We start from the raw sequence: 15650 nt of genomic DNA, 5'->3' as shown, positions 1-15650 counted from the left end.
GTATGTGTTTATTTGTAGTTCTTGTCTTTTCCCATGATTTATGTTTCTTGCAATGTCATTTTTTCCCTGTTTAGCTCAATCTATCTAACATGTTGGAGAGTTTGGTAAAAAATTATAGACCCTTGCTTGTTTATATTTTAGAGTGTGGCACCTTAAATGTTGATTGGGAGCTCTAAATATCTGTGTGGTTGGCAAGTGAGTATCACTTTGAAGCTATCCCATGAATTAGACTGACATTCTTAAAGACAGCATGCTGGTTGACTTGTAAAATCTACAATGTGTAATTGTTTATATATTTTACTTATTATTAGATTCAGGTTAAACATTTTTAGCAGTAATACTGCATAAGTGATAGCTGTTACTCTCATTACCATTACATCAGAAAGTATATAATGTGTGTGTGTCCCATTAGTTTGACACCAAATCTGTATTTTTTTTCTAATTAGTCAGCATTTGTTGAGTGATACTTTGAGGACCTCTGAATATCAACTCTTTAATAATTTCACCCAATGCCACAAATAATAACCTTTTCTGGATTAGTTGCTGCATTGGTGGTCAGAAAGCCGTGATTTTCTACCATCATTCCAACTAAATAGTTATTTGGCATTCTTTGGTAAAGAGAAGATTTTCCATTCCAATCTGCTTTTTGTAGCAATGGTTTTGGATTGTTTATTATTATTATTCAGTATGACATAATCTTTTACTACTGTCATCCTTTTTAATGCTCAACTTGCCCAAAGTTGACCACTGGAAGCTTCTTCAAGATAATTTCTATCAACTTTCAATCTGTACCCATAAAATTTTTACCACTTCTTTGTTTTGTGGCACAAATTGTTCCAAGTCCCCTTTTAAGTGATGAGAACTCCTTGTAGACATTTCAGGCTAGATCTGGGTGATTGGTGTGCTTTTTCTTACTAGGTTGTCATTGTTTCTAGACTATTTCAGTTGTCAGAGAGAGAAGTATTCTTAAATAAATAATGAATTCATACTGAAGTCTCCAATTCAAATCAAATACCATAGACCCTTCCTCACTCTTTCCCAGTTATTTAAAAATTAAACCTGCACATTGTGCATATGTACCCTAAAGTTTAAAGTATAATAATAATAAAAAAACTTAAAAATAAATAAATAAATACAAAAAATATAAATTAAAAAACTAGGACATCTAAAAAAATTAATTATGTCACTGCATCTAATTGCAGAAAGGGTTTCAGAGAGTAATGGCTGCTGCTTCATTTCTGTCTCTAAATATGCAAATTTTGGAGGGTCAACCTCTAGCAGGAACTACACTGGAAAGGGAATTCCGGAAAATTTAGATCTCTTTCTAACAAAGCTGTGTAAACTAATAAAATGCATTACTATTTTTCCTTTCCATTTCTGTGGTTTCTGCTTTATAAATTCAGCTTTGTCTGATATCAAGATTGCAATCCTATCTTTTTATTGTTTGAAATTGCCTTGTATACATTTATCATTACTTTCTTTTAATCTTTCTGAATAACATTGCTTTATGTATCTCTCTATACAACAGAACCCAAAACCCAACAGAATTTCATTTTGCTTAGAAATTATTTTTAATAGGTATGTTATGCCTGACATAGAATCAACTTTGTGATACTATTTTTTATAGTTACCATACATATTGTTATATTTACTGTGTTTCTTCTATGTTGTCTATTTCCTTTTCTCTTAATGTTTTTCACTTGTTATCTCTTTGAAAATGCTTCTCCACTTTTGCTTTGCTTTGTATTTTGTATATTGCTGTTATAAAATCTGATGGCATTTGATTTTCTTCCTTTGTAAATGTCTTGGAGGTTCAAACCATATTTTCTTTATCTTAAAGCTGAATTGAGGTACTTCGTTATGTCTCAGAATTGACTGTTCCATGTCAGTTTTTCTAGGTATGTGGTAAAATTTTTCAATACGTAGATTTTGGTCTTCTTTTGTTTCTGACAAATTTCTTGGATTGCATTTATTTCATTGATTTGTTTTTCTTGAGACTCCAGTTAATTTTATATTAAGTTTTCTTTGCTTATAGTCTATGTCAAATTTGTTTTCTGATCCTGTAAAACCCTTTCTTCACTTTATATTCTCTTAATTTTTATTCTTCTATTGAATTCTTGTTACACTTTTATCAAAGGCTACCTTGAATTCATTGGGATTTTTTTCCTTCTGTTTTTAGATTTCTTTTTTTCTTATTTTTCTTCTATCCAACTTTTATTTTAGGCTCAAGGTGTACATATGCAGGTTTGTTACATGGTTAAATTGCTTGTCACAAGGGGTTTAGCTTACAGATTATTTTTTCAGCCAGGTAATCAGCATAATACTCAATAGGCAGTTTTTCAATCCTCACTCTTCTTCCACCCTCCACCCTCAAAGAGGCCTCAGTTTCTATTGTTACTTTCTTTGTATCCATGTGTACTAAATGTTTAGCTCCCATTTATATAAGTGAGAACATGAGACATTTGGTTTTCTTTACTATGTTAGTTCACTTAGAAAAGTGGCATCCAGCTCCATCCATGTTGCAGCAAAGACCATGATCTCCAGCGAAGACCATGACCTTTTATAGCTGCATGGTATTCTATGGTGTAATGTACCCCATTTTCTTTATCCAGTCCACCATTAATGGGCATCTAGATTGATTCCATGCCTTTGTTATTATGAATGATGCTGCGATGAACACAGAATTTATATTCCTTTGGGTATATACCCAGTAATGGAATTGCTAGGTCAAACGGTAGTTCTGTTTTAAGTTTTTTGAGAACTTTCCGGACTGCTTTTCACGGTGCCTGAATTAATTTACATTCCCATCAGAAGTCTGTAAGTGTTTCTTTTTCTCCACAACCTCACCAGCATGTTATTTTTTGACTTTTTAATAATAGCCATTCTGACTGGTGCGAGATGGTATCTCATTGTGGTATCTTTCTTGTTTTTTTCACCTTTCATGTTACTCGTTGCAAGTTTTTGTCCTTTTTTCTGGCTTTTCGAATTTTGTATTCTTTTTTATACTTAGAAATATTATTTAAGGATATATAATTCATATTGTGTTTTTGTGCTACATTTTTCTTCTTGTTTATGGTTTGGATGAGAGAATTATTATCAGCTAATATGGTTTTTCTTATTTTCCCATGTGGATGTTGGCTGCTGTTACCTATTCATTTTAATTTATGTTGGATTTTCTTGGACCAGTATTGTATTAGTCAGGGTTCACTAGAGAAATAGAATAAATAGGAAGTGTGTGTGTGTGTGTGTGTGTGTGTGTGTGTTTAGAGAGAGAGACAGACAGACAGACAGACAGAAAGAGACAAAGACATTTCTTATGAGGAATTGGCTCACATGATTATGGAGACTTAGAAGTCCCATGATCTACTGTTTGCAAGCCAGATAATCAGGAAAGCCAGCGGTGTAATTCCAGTTTGAGTCTAAAAACTTGAGAAGTAGAGAAGTCAATGTTGTAAGTCCTATTTCAAGAGTAGAAGACCAGTCTCCCAGGTCAAGCAGGCAGGCAGGAAGCAAAAAGCGGTACATTTAGCTTCTCTGCCTTTTTGCTCTATTTGGGCCTTCAATGGATTAAATGATGCCCACTCACTCTGGGGAGGTCAATCTACTTTATTGAGTGCACCAATTCAAATATAATCTCATCTGAAACACATCCAGAAATGATGTTTAATCTGGGTACCACTTAGCACAGTCAGGTTGCCACATAAAATTAACTGTCACAAGGATTAACATGCTTTTTCTGTGTATATAGGAGGGAGATAGTGGTTTCAGCAGTTTCTGTATTTTTCGCTAAACAGTGCCCTCTTTGACTGCTATCATGGAGTTAGGTTACTTAACATATGGTGTGTTTTGTTGGAGAGATGGTTTAAGTTGCTGGGCCTTTTAATTTTGTTCTTCCTTTCAAGTGTTTAATAAAACACTTGAAACTAAGTTTAATAAAACTTAGTTTCCACATGTGTTTCCATCTTTTCCTTCATTTTCAAGTCTTCCAGGGAGGGATACTTCTCTCTTTCATGTCATCTCTGTCTTCTTTCAAAACATTGTCTTCCCAAGACTGCCTCCCAGGTCCTGTGCACTTTGAACCCCATCTTTTTAAAGCCCCAGTGCTAGCGCAGATTTCAGACCTTTTTTCAGTATTCATCCATTAATGGTGAGGCTCATTTATTCATTTCATCCTGTGTTTCATCAGCCACTAGGCACACTCTGCCCTCTACCTTTTCCATTCAGTCTCTGCTCTTTAGCTGGCATCATACTTACATATAACTTGTGAGCATTCTCTGACATCTAGCTATGCATAAAGGTCGCTGGACATGTCTTTATTTCTGTAATACACAGTCTTTTGGAGCATGTCTAGATACATTTAGATTTAGGTGGCTGGCATTATCATATCAGAATCATGGGGCTTACAAATTGATTTGTTAGGAGTGATCTTTACCTTTCTTAAATCTTAACTTAAGGCTGAGTTAGATAAGAAAAGTTGAAAAGATAAACAAAAATGAAAATGATTCAATATTTTTTCTTCTTGTAACATTTGATAAGGATAATGCCTATCATAAAGTAAAAGGTAAATACATATTTATTGAATATTAAACAAAAGTTACAGGAGAAAACCATCTGAATTATAGTCTCATAAGTATTTTTATATTAAGTGACTTTTTCAGCTAAATATAAGAAAGAAGTGGGATATTTAAAGGAAACAGAAATACCACACTGGAACTATAAAATTCCAGGATTCTCTCCATCCTCCCAACAAGTCTAGGGAGGTACTCTACAAGAAAACACATACCATAAGTGTCATGTATTCTAGAAAATATCTTTATGAAAAGTAACAGAATTTTCTCATTACAATTATTTATTTCACCAATTCCAAAAAGAAAAGATTCTTTGTATTTTATTAAGTACAAAGCTTTAGTGATAATCAATGTCAATGATTCTCATAATATTCAGTATGAGTTTAATTTAATCATCTTATCAATAAACTTTTCACAATCTATACATCAATCAATACCAATAACAGCTCTAATGATACTCTCTGCCTATTTTGAATTTATGGTTATCTCTGTATTTCCCTTTATAATAAAGGCTAAAATTAATATATTATTTCAGAAATTTACTGCTTTTATGATACTGTACAGGTAGTTTCTTCATTTTTAAAATCTTTTTAAGTCTTTTAGGCACTTACATGAAAGAATTGCTAAACTGGGAGGATTAGTCAACTGCAGTGAGTCAATTTTCACTTTATTTTTATCCAGATGTTTTTGAGAAAGAGTCCTCTAATCACCATTAAAAAGCTGCTAATGAAAATAAAAGATGTATTCTGTATTGTTGAAATAATTATAAAATCGTACAAAATAATAGTCTGAGCAACTGTGGTTTATCAATGTAACCTTGTCTCTACTAAAAATACAAAAATTAGCCAGGCATGGTGGTGGGCACCTGTAATCCCAGCTACTCGGGAGGCTGAGGCAGGAGAATCACTTGAACCTCGAAGGGAGAGGTGGCAGTGAGACCAGAGCATGCCACTGCACTCCAGCCTGGGTGACAGAGTGAGACTTCATCTCAAAAAAAAAGGTTTATGTGTGTTCTGTTCCAAGCTTTTTAGAGAATTAATTTCCTGATAGGAAATGCAGTTCATGTTGCATCAGTTGATTATGGTAAAAAAAAAAAAATTCAATTATTTTAAACTACTACAGCTTAATCATATATATTTTTTCTGCGTTCTCTTGTATTTTTTCACTGAGCTACTCTTGACCACTTTGTCCAATTATTAATTGTATATCAAGACTAAAAAAGGCAAAAATAATAGCAAAAACAGCAAGAATTCTCTGTAGTTGACAACAATTGCATGTTGTCAAAAAATAGTGCCGTACTCCAGCTGTTCTAAGATATGATGCACCTGAATATATGTAATGCTATGAACAAAAATATTTTGGCATGTTAGATTTTTTTATCTGTCAAATTCCTGATGTTTTTTCCTGGAATTTTATTGTCTACTGCTTGAAAACTTCTTCAGGTAAAAAGATCTTCAGAGAATGACTTGCCTATCCCTATGAGACATATGGGAAAAAGAGCTGTCATTTATTCACAATATTTATGTTTTTGGTGAGTGATTATCAAATAATTATAAAAGATATGTGAATAAACTGCCATAAGTACTTTTTTTATGTGTATGAGAGATGGCTAATTTCCCTTTACAAAAAAAGAACTAAATGTCTAAAATTAATAGAGCTCGTGACATAGCTGGAATAATACAATAATTGTATTATTAATTACTAGGAAAATACAATTTAAATTCCTTTTCAACCTTCTTTAAAAGCAATATTAGGTATTTTATCAATGAGTAGGCAGAAGTTTCCATATACACTATTAAACTTGGGGTAAATAACAGCTATCACTAAAAATAGAAGTCCGGGATCTTCCTGCTTTTTGATGAGCCCTTGGGGCAAGCCAAGCTTGGAGCACATCGAGGATGAAACCACGTACAGCTATCTTGTGGTACCAACATCTGAGAATCCTTGAGACAGACAAATACAGTAGTATTTTCCAGGATATCCTAAAATGTCAAAACGTTCTTAAAATTTAATATATATTTAAATATTTATTTCTTTTCCTCAGGATAATTATGGCAATAATAAATTTTGATCATACTAAATATAACTCAAATAAGTCTGACCAATTTATGTATATACTCTCAGATAAATTTCACATTTCAGAACAAAATGAATTTGTAAAGCTTATCAGTTCTGTGAAAAATCTCTTTAAAGGTTGGTTCTTACTATTTATTGTTACACCTAAACAAGAAAGAACTATATATTAAATCTGACCAAGTACATTAAGACAATTATGATTGTGTATGATTGTACATCTCAATCATATCTCTGTCTCAGAGAGTTATAAAGGAGCCACGAATACCTCCCTCCTGTGAAATAACATGTAATTATAAACAATAGAGTTGTTTGCTTTAAAAATATGTGAATGTATACCACATTTTCTTTATCAATTCGTTTGTTGGTGATGGACACTTAGGTTCCTTCCAAATCTTGGCTATTGTGAGCAGTGCTTTATTATGCATTGCATGCCTGTGTCAAAATATTTCATGTACCCCATAAATATATAGACCTACTATGTACCCACAAAATAAAAAATAAGCAACAAATAAATCTGTTAAAAGTTATGAAAAAATATAAATTTCAGTTAGGTTTAAACTTATGGGAAAAAAGTTTAAATTTTTTAAGAGAGATGAAACACATGTGGGACTATCTAATACTGATTTTAGTGGAGAATATAGGTAAGAAGAATGCTACTTGTTTGTTTCTAGGCAACATTTATATCTGGACTATTTACCTTATTGCTTATTTTAAAAGAACTGATTCTTAGGCTCAGGCTAGAAAAGGAAGTCATCCCTAACATTTAGCAATTAATAAATGAAAAAGTTGGGGTTACCTGTTGTTGGGTTACCAGAAGAAGGATACATTATAAGATGACAGAGAATGTAAGTTATAGTAGGAAAGAAAAGCTATCTAAAAGTGAATTTAAATAGAAATGCAGCCGGGCGCGGTGGCTCATGACTGTAATCCTAGCACTTTGGGAGGCCGCGGTGGGCAGATCACGAGGTCAAGAGATCAAGACCATCCTGGCCAGCATGGTGAAACCCCTGCTCTACTAAAAATACAAAAATTAGTTGGGCGTGGCAGTGTGCACCTGTAGTCCCAACTACTCGGGAGGCTGAGGCAGGAGAATCGCTTGAACCCAGGAGGTGGAGGTTGCAATGAGCAGAGATCATGCCACTGCATTCCAGCCTGGGTGGCAGAGCGCGACTCTGTCTCAAAAAACAAACAAACAAACAAACAAAAAGAATAGAAATGCAAATATGTTATAAACTACATGTAGTGGAATGTTGGAAAAGGAATATTAGTGACAGGTTCAAAATATATTCTCATTGGGTTATAGTTTGATTATTAACTTCTAACATTTCAAGTTGGCTATTGTGAACAGTGCTTCTCCAATTAGAAGTCCTATATTATATATACAATCAGCCAAGATATAGCTATCTGTACTTGTCACAATAGTACATAGACTAGAATTGATGAGGAACTTGGTTTCTCCCAAAAGACTATAAATGGAAATAACTAACCTTACAGTTAAAATACAGCTACTATCCATGAAAAGATATCCTCCAGGTGAGAAAAACTTATTTATTGATTTACAGTCTTATCTCATAAACAGAAAAAGCTTAACTTGGTGTTTCTTTTGTCAGTTGGCATGCTTTGCTGAGCAATTATGGAAGCTTATGTCCAATATTTTAATGATGAGTAGGGGCTAAAGCTATCTCCAAAATATAGAGACATTGGTCAGAGTTACATCAGTATAAATACTGATTATATTCTTGATTTGCTGGAGATAGTGCAGCAAAGGAGTAAGTTTTAATGTTCAAGCCATCCTAACTTTTCTGAAAGTCTCCAGGTATGTGTTTGAACAATAAGTACATAGTGATACTAACGAATGACAAAGTTATGAACTGAATTGTGTCCCTCCCCTCAAAGAAATTTATATTCAAAGTTCTACTTCACAATGTGACTGTATTTGGAGATAAGAAAAAAAGGTAATTAAGGTTAAATAAGGTCATAAGTGTGCAATTTTAATCTAACAGGGCTGTTTTCCCTATAAGGAGAGGGAGCAACACGAGAGATCATGTTCTCTCTTCCTGCAGACACACAGCAAAGGGGTTATATGAGGATATAGCAAGAAGGCAGCAGGCTGCAAGCCACAAAGAGACACATCTCTAAAAACCAGCCAAGATGGCACTTGATCTTGGATTTCTAGGCTCTAGAACTGTAAGAAAATAAATTTCTATTCTTTACGCCACCCAGTTTTGCAAATATCTAGAGTTAGAAATGCCATTTGGGGTCATGAGGGGATTTCAGAAACATTATAATTAGCAAAAACGGATTTCTTGGTTCCTTGCAAATTCCTTTACATATATTATTTTATGCCATTAATAATTTTATGTGGTATGTAGTCTTAATCTTATCAAAGACCAAAGCTCAGGAAAAGGTAAAGTAACTTGGTGACATTTGACTGGTAATTCTTCAGAGTCTGATTTCAAATCAAAGTCTACATGACTCTACAACCTAAATGCTCTATGACTCCACAAGCTTTGCTACCCTGTAACCTAATAGAATTTAAAGCCACCTTAACACAGTAATCAGTAGTTCCCCAAACCCATATTGAAAACTACAAAACTGCATCTGAAGAGCCTTGTAAAATTACAATTTTCAGGTCCTACCCACATTTTTAATTCAGTAGCTCTGGGATGAATCCTCTATTAGGCAGGATTCTCCAGGAAAGCAGAACCAATAGCACGTATACAGATATATATGAACGCAGCACAAAGACATTTATTAGAGGAGTTGTCTCACTTGATTACAGAGGCTGAAAAGTCCCATAACATCCCCTCTGCAAGCTGAAGAATCAGGAAAGCCAGTGGTGTAAGTTCTGGAATCTGAAGGCCCTAGGAACAAGAGCTCAGATGTCCAAGAACAGGAGAAGTTGGATATCCAAGCTCAAGGTGAAAGGAGGAATTTGCCTTTTCTCTGCTTTTTTGTTCTATCCTATCCTTCAAAGAATTGAATGATGCCTGCCCACACTGTTGAGGCCATCTTCCTTACTCAGTCTACTGATTCAAAAGCTAATCTCTTCTAGAAAAATCCTCACAGACACACCCCAAAATAATGTTTCGCCAGCTATCTGGGCATTCCTTAACCCAAGTCAAGTTGACACATACAATTAAGAATCACAGGTTTCTAAAAGCAATTAGGATATTACCACAGTTTTTTTTTCATCTTTTTATTTGCAAGGTGATGTCAATAACCCTTTTTCTCTTTCACTACTTCTTTTTAGAGCTGCACTCTCCAATGTGATACCTACCAGCAGCATGTGGTTATTGAGCACTTAATGATGGCCTAATGTTAAGGGCTAATCAGAATTTAGGTATGAAATAAATGTAAAGCTTGTATTGAAACTTAAAGACCTAATAAAAATAATGAATGCAAAATAACTCATTAACAAATTGTTGGTTACCTTTTGAAATATTTTGGATATAATGTGTTAAATAAAATGTATTTTAAAATTAATATCACATTTCTTTTTTTATCTGATAGGATTACTTTAGATGATAAATTAAATATCAGTATAAAATTAAGTACTTTCTTTGAAAAGACATTTATTAAACAGCAAGAATTTTGTGGGAAGGTGATGAAAATGCCATTGGTTATATTTTGGAATGCCAGTCTATGAAATGTAATTATTTCAATTCAAAGGAGCTATATATTCAAAAAGAAAAACTAGGTGATATTTTCTCTTGTGGTTCACTACTGTATGTCTTTGTATTTCTTTTTTCATGCTTGGAATTGATGTTCTGATGAATTACACAGTGCAACATTTATGACGAAAGTAGCTTTAGAAAAGACTTTTAAGAAACCACCATTAGCCCTAGAGTTCTTAGCAAAGTTATTGACATCAGAATGTTTTGTTATAATATTAAATTTTTCAAACAGTCCCGATACTATTTATATAGTCATTCACAGCAAAGCTAGCATGATATTTTTCTGTTTTGACCACTGCATTACAACTACACTACTTCTTATTGAGGCAGGCATTCACCTGAAGATACATTCTGCTGAAGCACAGAATTTCTTATAAACCTCCTAGGTCACAGATTTAATCTAATACTGTGCACTGATTATAAAACCTTTTAGTGTTCTTATATGTCATATTATTATATTTATTTTTCTTAGTACTACAATTTTGAAAGTTATAAAATTCCCTATTAATGAGACTCACATCTGTTTCAAGACCTCTCATTCTTAGCTACGGAACTCACATTATATATGTATTTTAGGTTTTTAAATATATGCAACATTATGGTTGTCTTATAGATTAAATGAGAGATAATTTACATTTTGAAAAAGATAAATGCTGGTAATGCAACTTGTTCACCCCTTCTTCCTCTTCTTTCTCCTTTTCTTTCTCACTTGGTTATTTTGCAAACACTTTGTTAGTTTAGGGATTCACATGTTTGCCTCACATTTTTAAATAGTTGTGTTTTTATACAGAAAAAACAAAATTTCTACTTCAAAGTGTATACCAGTGAGCATTTGGGTAAGAAAACACCTCCAAAATCTAGTAATTCAAATCAAAACAACCATTTAAGTGATGCATCTGCAGGGTATATATTAGGCTTGTATAGTAGTTCTCTGCTATTGCAAATTACAATTTTAGTAACTTTATTACAAATTTAGTAACTTAAAACAACAAAAATTTATTATCTTACAATTTTGAAGATTAGAAGTCTGAAATATGTCTTACAATGCTAAAATGAAAATGTCAGCAGAGCTGTCTTCCTTCTGAAAACTTTTTTCCCTTCCTTCCATTCTTCATCTTCAAGAGGCCACTTGTATCCTTTGGCTCATAGCACCTTCCTCTCTGTCTTCACAGCCAGCAGTGTAGCATCATTAAGTTCCCTTTTCTCTTTGATCTCTGCTTCTGTCAGAACATCTCCTCTGACATTCCTGCTTCTCTCTTTTAAGGACCCTTATGTTTACACTGAACCCACACAAATAATCCAGCATAACCTATTGATTTTAAGATTAAATCACATCTGCAATGTCCCTTTTGCCATTTAAAATAATATATTCACAGGTTCCAGGGATAAGAACATGGATATCTTTGGGGGACCATTATTCTGCCTTCTACAGCTGGTAACAGCTAAACTCTCTCATGGTCCTACTTTTGAATTGGGGATCAGCTAGGCAGCTCTGCTTCTGCAGCTAATTGCTGGCCCTCTTCCACTTGTCTCACCCTTCATGTGTCTGTCACCAACCTGCAGGAGGCCAGGCTTGCTATGGACACATGGCATGAACAAAGATTAGGGGAGAATGTCAGTAGAAGCATGCATACTGCTTAAGGTCTGGGTTAGAACTGGCTACTCTATTACTTCTGCTTCTTTTTATTTTTTGGCCAAAGTAAGTAAAACTATACCTGATACAAGTGGTGGGAAAACAGATTCTGCCTTTTAATGGGAGTAGCTGCAAAATCAAATTGCCAAGGACATGGATTCAGGAAAACTCTTAACTGGGGCCATCCAGACAATCTGGCTATCACAATGGGTCACAAGTATTCAAGTTTACTAAAAATAATATATAATGATTTGCACCAAATAAATTGATGATCTTGAATTTGAATCCATTTATTTTCTTCATGTAGCATAATTGTGTTAAAAAATTACAGTGTACTTAGGTTACATGGTTATAACTGATATCTCTCAAGTTATTAAGGGGGTTGTAGGTAGTAGTCACTCAAGAACTCAAAATGTCACTTGATTATAGCTAGGCCACTGATATGGTTTGAATATATGTCCCTGCCCAAATCTCATGTGGGATTCTAATCCCCAGTGTTGGAAGTGGGAAGTAGTGGAAGATGTTTGGATCATAGGGGTGGATCCCTCTTGAATGGCTTAGCCCAACCCTTTGGTGATAAATGAGCTTTCACTCTGAGTTCTAGTGAGATCTGGTCATGCAAAAATGTGTGTCACCTCTCCTCACCTGCAGAGTCTCTCCTCTCTCTTTCCATGTGATGTACCTGCTCCCATTTTCCCTTACTCCATAATTGTAAGCTCAGGCCTCCCCAGAAGCATATGCCACTATGCTTCCTGTGCAGTCTGCAGAACCATGAGCCAATGTAAACCTTTTTAAAAATAAATTACCTAGTCTAGGGTATTTCTTTATAGCAATGCAAGAATGGACTAATACAGAAAATTGGTACTGAGGAGTGGGAGATTTCTGTAAAGACCTGAAAATGTAGAAGCAACTTTGGAACTGGGTAATGGACAGAGGTTGGAATAGCTTAGAGGGCTCAGAAGAAGACAGAAAGAGACAGAAAGGTTGGAACATCTTAGAGACTGGTTAAACGGTTGTGACCAAAATACTGATAGTGATATGGGCAATAAAATCCAAGCTGTAGAGATCTCAGATGGATATGAGGAACTTATTGAGAACTGGAGCAAAGGTCATGCATGTTATGCCTTAGCAAATAAATTGACTGCATTCTGTTCATGCCCTAGGCATCTGTGGATGTTTGAGTTTGAGATGTGATGACCTAGGATATCCGGCAGAAGAAATTTCTAAGCAGCAATGTGTTCAAGATATAGTCTGGCTGCTTCTAACAACCTATGCTCAGATTTAGGAACAAATGAATGACTTAAAGTTGGAATTTGTATTTAAACAGGAAGCAGAGTGTAAAAGTTTAAACAATTTGCCCCTGGCCATATAGCAGAGAAAAGAAAAGCTCTTTTGGAAGAGGAATTTAAGCAGGCTGTGGATCAACCTCCTGCTAGAGAAATTTGCGTAACTAAAACAGAGCCAAATCGTAATAAACAAAACAATGGTTAAAAGGCCTCAAATGCATTTCAGAGATCTTCCAGGCAGCCCTTTCCATTGCCGGCCCTGAAGCCTATAAAGACTGAATGGTTTCATGGCCCAGCCTAGAGTCCCACTGTTTTGTGCATCCCAGGACACTGCTCCACACTTATGCCTGCTCTAGCTCCAGCTGGGGTTCTAAGAGACTTGTGTATAGCTTGAGTTGCAACTTTGGAGAATGCGAGCCATAAGCCTTGGCAGCTTCTATGTGGCATTAAGCCTGTAGGTGCACAGAATACAAGAGTGAAGAATGGTTGGTAGCCTCCACCCAGATTTCAGAAGATTTATGAGAAAGCTTTGGTGCCCAGGCAGGTGCCTGCTGCAGTGGGAAAGCCTTCGCAGAAAACCTCTACTAGGGAAGTTGAAAGGAAAATGTGGAGTTGCAATCTCCATACAGAGTCCCTAATAAGGCACTGCCTAGTGTAGCTGTGAGAAGGGAGGCACTGTCCTCCAGAACCCAGAATGCTATATCCATCAGCATCATGGACGCTGCATCTGGAAAAGCCACAGGCATTCAACTCTAACCCATGAGAGCAGCCCTGGGAGCTGAACATGCAAAGTCACGGGAGCAGAGCTGTCCAAGGCCTTGAAAGCCACCCCTTACAGCAGTGTGCCCTAGATGTGAAACAGAGTCAAAGGAGATTATTTTGGAGGTTTACGATTTAATGACTGTGCTGCTGGGTTTCGAATTTGCATGGGTTCTGTAGCCCCTTTCTTTTGGTCAATTTATCCCTTTTGGAATGGGAATGTTTACCCAATGCCTATACCTTATTGTATCTTGGAAGTAAATAACTTGCTATGATTTCACAAGCTCATAGGTAGAAGGAACTCATTTACAGATAAGACTTTGGATTTGGGACTTGGGATTTTTGAGTTAATGCTGGAATGAGTTAAGACTTTGTGGGGACTACTGAGAAGGGATGATTGTATTTTGCAATATGAGAAGGACATGAGATTTGGGAAGGGCCAGGGATGGAATGATAAACCTCTTTTCTTATAAATTACTAAGTCTCAGAAATGTCTTTATAGCAATGCAAGAAGGGCCTAATACAGCCACTCCTTAGTCTGACACCATCCTTTCTCAAACTGCAATCTGATTCAAATAGCTAGCACTTCTTTTTGTGTGTTCTTTGAACCTTAAAGATTTACTTGGAATATAACTACTACTTCAGAAGAAAGTGTCAGGTATCAGTGGAATCCAGACTCAACCACTCACCAACTTTGTGTCTTTGAGCAAGTTACATAATACAGTTTAAATGTTAAGTGCTCAATACATGCTACAAATTATCAAATGTACTTGTCTAATGATCCATGTTTTCCTGAGCAGCAGAGCACACCCAGGGAACAGAGAAAAAACTACAGGATATTTGTTAACTTAGGTCAGTATATACATATTTGTGCCAAGGTTAGATTGACTGTCAGTTTAGCTAATTATCAGATTTTCATAGCAAAATAGGAATTTCATGAAATGTATAACACACACATGCTATGGTGTGACCTATCAATGAATTATCATTTTCAAATATTTTTTCAATGACAAAAAGAACTCTGTGTCGTATACAGAGATTTTCTCTTAAGCCTAGGTACCAAAGTTTTAGGCTGAATTCCTTTTGCCTTATTTAGGGGTCAGGGAATAGGGAGCACACAGATTAGTTTAATCAGTAACTTATTTGTAAATTAGTAACTAGGAAACAGTATTTGTTTGATATTGAATATCGTTTTATGAAGATGCGGAATTGCATGTGACTCATAACATCTAATATTGATTCTAAAAAAATTGCCATGTTAAAGTTTAAAAATTACTGCACTTGAGTAGCTAAATTTAGGAATATATATAAAATGTGATTTTACCTTAATTTACCACTTAAAGAAAAAAGTTATACAGAAATTAGATTTCTATTCTCAAAATAGTCATTTTAAACACCTTAAATCTGTGCTATTACTATGGATGTAAAAGTGATTCTTGTTTCATTATAACGTAAAGCTTGCCCTCTAGTGGTTTCAGGCTAATTATTTATTCAGGGAAAATAATTTAATAGAAGATTCACTACTCAAAACTCAACAATGGTATACCTCTTCTATTTCTTCAGGACTAGCATGCTAATAATATAAATATTATAAGCAAAATACAGCAACTCCTAAGAAATACATATTAGAAAAGTATATCTTCTATAGAGG

The 15650-nt window shown here is 34.9% G+C and overlaps 1 long non-coding RNA gene across 10 annotated transcripts in view; it reads left to right on the top strand.

Annotated features, from left to right (window-relative positions):
* LOC129054622 (uncharacterized) overlaps positions 1–15650 on the top strand; it is a 406710-nt gene that overhangs the window by 144960 nt on the left and 246100 nt on the right. The window contains exon 4 of one of the 10 annotated variants that reach the window (XR_010140279.1): positions 9427–9565. The exons of the other annotated variants lie outside the window; for them this stretch is intronic. This is a non-coding gene — a long non-coding RNA (uncharacterized LOC129054622). The remainder of the gene's footprint in view (positions 1–9426; positions 9566–15650) is intronic. 10 annotated transcript variants of the gene reach the window in all.

This window comes from Pongo abelii, chromosome 5 (assembly GCF_028885655.2).
Source record: "Pongo abelii isolate AG06213 chromosome 5, NHGRI_mPonAbe1-v2.0_pri, whole genome shotgun sequence".
In the NCBI taxonomy this organism is placed as follows: Eukaryota; Metazoa; Chordata; class Mammalia; order Primates; family Hominidae; genus Pongo; species Pongo abelii.
The sequence above is the reverse complement of the archived record's forward strand: the minus strand, read 5'-3'. Positions and strand labels throughout refer to the sequence as shown.